The 6,002-nt window shown below is 35.1% G+C and overlaps 1 pseudogene; it reads right to left on the bottom strand.

Annotated features, from left to right (window-relative positions):
* Positions 1–365: 365 nt before the first annotated feature.
* LOC121266262 lies at positions 366–5,739 on the bottom strand (annotated as a pseudogene).
* Between the last annotated feature and the right edge of the window lie 263 nt (positions 5,740–6,002).

Genomic DNA, 6,002 nt, shown 5'->3' on the forward strand with positions numbered 1-6,002 from the left:
GGTCGTGACTCCCAAATGCACTGATACACGTCTAGCCATAATTAATAGCAATTTAATGATGTATCGATAAGGAATAGTATGAACGATCTCAAGCTTGATAATCACCCGAAATACTCACAAGATATCAATCCCGCCTGGCACGATAGCGAATAAAAGTACTAACAACCCGTAGTCTAACCATGATTGGAGATGATCAAACAATTACGCAAGTCGTACCAATTAAACACTTGATCCATATAAATAGGGGTCAAAGCACACGCCAGATGTAACTTCTAAACAATTTGAGAATTTAAATACTTAATATGTTTTATTCTAACTTATAGGCATTTGCGGTGTCCTATACCATACCAAGTCGCTCTTATTTACTTGATACAGGTCATCAGAGACCATTGCAGGAGTACAAAACATGTCCACAATAGATACAATTATAAATTTTACAAGCAAGCAATCTATTTAAAAAACTCCATGACCTGGAAACTATAAACAAGGCATTCGTATCTAATGCCTTTAAATCCAGCTTTGGTTGCCAAGGCCTTAAATTCGTGCCGCGTCCTTTCCTTCCCTCCTAGGTGTTGAGCCATCATAAGCACATCAAGTTGACAGTTGGGCTTCATACAAGTGCTAACCTTGGGCATCATTGGAAGAAATGCCTCCACAACGATTCCCTTCCCATCATTTGGAATAGCTGTATAGTAGCTTTTCAGAAGCTTCAAGCACTGTTCATCACCCCAATCATGAAGTATCCCCTATAAAATTATCCATAGATGGGATCACAGATATCTTCTTGAACAAAGCTGGAATGTTATGTTCATCATGTATTTATAAATTTCAGTTATACTCACTGATTTGACAGTCTTTCAAGTTGTTTCATAAGCCAACCACTTCAAGTGAAGATGGATGATAAAATCTATATGTTGAAGAATAGGATTTCTCACCTTGAACTCCGTCATGCATTTTTGTGAAAGTTTTATGCTAAACGACAATACGATCTCCAAAAATTTGAAAGAGATGTCAACAGTGCTCTTAATTTTTAAAATAATGCTATATATAGTCGTAGCAACATGATGAGTGTTTTGTACTGATGGATTGTGCCATTGGCAATAAATTTGCATTGTATTTGGATGGCCAAGTCAATACGTATGGGTCATACAAGATAGAATCCCTGCAAGTTAAATATTTCACTCACCTTCATGAAGATTGCATCTCCTTTAGGAATGCTTTTGAACACATCTCCTCCTACATGTTCGACACCTGCAACTTGAGCTTGTTAATAAGCTTTTATCTACATGGCTCTTATTTTTCCAAACCATAATGTTATCTAGCATTTGAACTTAAGATCCAGAATTATTATTCTACAATCGGTACAGAGTTATATCTAATGCTAGCGATATTTGATACGACCTGTGTGAATCCGAGAAGTACGATCCAGTGTTGCCAGGTTCGGGTCAAACGGCGGGTTGACTCAATTAGACGTGATTAATAAAAAAGTTAATTAATTGCACCCCAACCCTCAAACTTGCAATTCATTTAACTGCATAGCTGTTTAAGAAGATAGGTAAACAACATTGGAAACTAGGTGGAGATTTATGAATTGAAATCATACCTGGATAAGATGGGGCTTGTTGTACGACATGAGGCAAGTCGAAATTAATGCCCTTGATGTGGGGATACTTAGAAATAATTAAGTTAAGCGCGCCACCTAGACCACCACCAACATCGACCTAATGCTTGAGTGGCTTGAAGCCCTTGTAAGACTCAAGGGTCTTCTTAAAAAGCATTGTAGTGTGATTGAGCATAGCTGTGTTAAAAACCTTATTAAACCTGCATAGGGTCCATGCCAAGATACTTGAAGGCACTCGTGCCATGAACCCTATCGAATGGAATTCCTCCCTCAAGATTTGCATCTTTTAGCTGGAACCTATGAATAGATCAGGGTTAAAATATACCATGATCCATCTTGTAACCATATTAATTTTATATCAGGGACGCGCGAAAAAAAAAAAAAACAAAGGATGCACAATCTTAGTAGCAAGTGGCAGATGGCGAGAATAAGGTGTCATTTGGATATTAATGAGATGATATGAAATAAAATATTTATGAATAATAATGAAATAGTTTGTAAATACTAGTGAAATTGTTTGAATTGAGATATTTTATGAAATTTTGAAAAAGAAGAAAAAAATTGAATAAAAAAAATATGAAACTTGAATGATTTTTTGGTTTTATTGGAAAGTTTAGAAAACATGTAATGATTAAGTAATTATTAGATGGAAATATTGAAAAGTGAAAATTAAAAACTGTTTGTATTTAAATGGTATTTAAATGTTAAGATCAGAGGAGATGGATTGAGACAATCTCAATATCCAAACGGGACCTAATTCTTGGAAGAGGGGGGGGGGGACATAGCTAGTGTCCTACCTAGTAGGCCCCCCACAAAGAATGCTTCATGACTTTATGTTAATGTTATGTTTGGCTCAAACAATGTAAAATTAAAAAATAAAGTGAAAGAAAGTCGATAATTTGTATTAGTCACTTAATTAAACGACATTACATTTTAGGCTAGATTTTTATCTTTTATTTTTAATTCGAATTGATGCGATCCAATGCATGGGAACTGGGCACGTGCCTTTTACTAAATACTTGTGCTTTTTATTTATTTTTACTACTATTGTTGTAAGTTTGAAAAATCAAAGTAAATAGAAGGTCAAAGAAGGCCAGATACATGGCGAAAAGAAATTTGGATGTTATGAGAGAGTATAATAATAAACTAGGTTTTGGCATATCCCTAAAGAAACGAATATAAAACCGTAAAAGATGATTTCGAAAAAGATCGTCTTGATCTTGAAATTATGTAAATCTACAATCTACTTTTAATATAGTTTCTATTACAAATAAAGAAAGAAAATCATGACGCGAGAAATGTTCTCTTTCAATTTACTTTCATATCCTACCTATGAAAAAAAAAAAAATTTACTTTCATTTCCTTCCCTATTGTTTATAATTTTTTTAATGGGGTTCATTTAATTAAGTTAACTACTAACGTTAAAGCATCCCAGCCATTATTTTCCAGAATAGTTGAAGGGCGATGCTCTCTCTCTCTCTCTAGAAAGAGAAAGTCCGGTAGAAGTCTCACGTCCTCTCCATTCCATTTCCGGCACCACCCTGTTTATGCTTTTCTCCTAATTTTTTTAACTTTTCGTTTCCGCCATTTTAGCCTATACCCGATTTATCGCATTTCGGCAACCGATTGTCTACACACACCCATCACGAAACTCTCCAACCGCTAATCTACTTGTACAGTGCGGAATCGTGGTGAAAATCTCAACACTTAATCCGTCCTAGGCATGGACACCATCCGACGGCTACACGTACCGTACCAATAGCTTATTTACCCTAAGATCTATTAGATCTAACCCACAACATCTCACTATCACCGGTATGTGGACTCCACAAGCCATCACTAGTGGGTGGGAAGAAACTCGGCTAGTTGCAGTCTGGGCCAATCGATGCCAGTAACCTATTATGTTTCCGCATTCTCTAATAAAGATCTTGAAGTTGAGGATGTCAGCCTTTTTTGCGAATATCTCAGGCCAACAAACTGGCTACAGTGCATCACCAACAACCACCACCTTCAATGGTGGCAACATAGTTTGCACAATTGTGCGGTCCATTAAAAAATTGACATTTAAAACAGAAGCATCTTAGCAGAGAATGAGTGAAGATCAAATTTTTGGACCCAAAATTCGATATGTATTTCACTTGTAGAGTATATTTGTTGTAATGAAGTGTTTATTGAAAAATTTCACCCCTTCTCGTGTATTTGGATATACTTTTAATTAAATGGATGGTTGATTAAAAAACAACAAATTGAAAAATTGAAGACAGCCCAAACTTGAAAGCACTCCATACCTTCTGCAATGGGCCCGTCTTGGATAAGGGTGATTCTAGATTTGGGAGCACGTGGCCCACTTCAATTCAGAAGGGGCGATTTTATCTTCTTTGATATTCTTGTATTTCAGAGAAAGTGTTATTACTGTAAAGAATTTTATAAAAATAAATATCTAGATTATTATAAGGTTAGATTTATTTTATAATAAAAATAATTTTACAGTTAGTTTACAAATTATATTTTACGACATTTTTTTGTAACCAAACCATTTCACTTATTTTTAAGTATACATTATGGATCAAGACAAAGCTAACTAAACTATGCATATATAAATAGAAGTAGAAGAAATAAATAAATATAGGAAGGGAAAATAGGTACAGACCAGCTAGATAAGAAGACCTTGTCTTGAAGGAGGGCCATCACAGGGCGGAAGGAGACCCCGTCTTGGTCAGGAACGAAGTGTTTAGACACAGGTGAAAGGGCGTAGAGCCTCTGAAAAGACCCAACATCATCAACACCAGCAAAGCAACTCAGCACAGAATGGCTAGTTAGCATCCTGAGGATGCGGTCCAGCATCTTGGGTGCCTCAGGATTTACAAGGAGTGGGGTTCGAACTGATTGTCCCTTGCGAGACCAGTGCCAAATTATTGAAGTAGGTAATTTGTGCCATAAAAGTAACCGTACATGTCAGATAGGTTTGGCAATGAGATATAAAATTTTCATATCATATCATGTCATGTCATGTCATCTTATTATTATAATTTTTTTAAATCTTCATATTAAATATAATAAACAATTTAATTTTTTCAAATCTTAATTCAAAATTTTTAATTTTTAAAATAATAATAATATTAAAAAATAATATTTTAAACTTTCATCTAAAATTAAAAATTTTTATCTCACTATCCAAACATACACTCGTCTGGGAGGGAGATGAGATTATAATTTTGTGAATAATAATAAAATAATTTGTAAATTATAGTGAGATGATTTGGATTGAGTAATTTTTGAATTTTGAGAAATGAGAGAGAAAAAATTGAATAAAAAATATTATTAGAATATAGTTTTATAATATTATTTTTATATGGAATTTGAAAAAATTGATTTTTATTTTTATTTTTTGTTTGAAAGTTTGAGAAAGTTGTAATAATTAGTTTGAAAAAGTTGTAATAATTATTTTGAAAATATTTCTATTTCAATTACATTTGGAAAGGAAATAGGATAAGATGAGACGAGATGAAAATTTTGAGATGAGATCTATTTCTAATATAATGGCTATTGTATGGTTTGATGAACCCTTTTCTTTACACAGTAGTATTTGGTAGTCAATCTCTATGACTTGTTTAATATAAATAAATGGTATAAAATAGAAGGAGATAAAAAAAATTTATATAATTCAATAATGTGTACCCAACGTAAATGTACAGCGCTACATGACCTTCAATGGGAACCCAACTGATCTCATTAAAATTACTGTGCTATGATACCATTGATTCGGACCAAACATAAAGGAAGATTGATATTCTTACTCCCTTGCTGGTATGGCAAGAGGAGCCGTTGACAAAAATCTGCCAAGTTTTTCCGACTAGGACGGTTGTTATTTCATGGGGGAAGCCAATAAACTCAACGATGAAATCTACTAGGGCTTGCCCCTTTACTAGGCCTCTTAATAGGTAGTCTATGTTGAATTCACTGAGCTCGATTGCCCAACCCTCTAGCCATCCAGAGGTATTTGGTTTCTGCAGCATCTTTTTTAGAGGATTCTCAGTCACTACTCTAATAAGATGAGCTTGAAAGTATGGTTGTAGTTGCTTGACAGTCGTTAATAGGGCGAATGCCAGCATCTTCATGCAGGGGTACCTCAACTTGCAGGGTGTGGCTTGTGTAATATACTAGCATTTGGGCAACTTCCTCTTCTTTAACTAGGACCGCTAACACAGAGTGGGGTGACACCACCAAATATACATAGAGGGTGTCTCCCTACTTTGGCTACTTTAGTAGAGGCGCACTGGACAATCATTGCTTCAACTCTTGGAACACTCGATCACATTCGTTGTTCCAAGGGTGCACTTTATGCAAGACCCTAAAGAATGGCAGGCACTTGTCCGTGGAT

This window comes from Juglans microcarpa x Juglans regia, chromosome 1D (assembly GCF_004785595.1).
Source record: "Juglans microcarpa x Juglans regia isolate MS1-56 chromosome 1D, Jm3101_v1.0, whole genome shotgun sequence".
Lineage (NCBI taxonomy): Eukaryota > Viridiplantae > Streptophyta > Magnoliopsida > Fagales > Juglandaceae > Juglans > Juglans microcarpa x Juglans regia.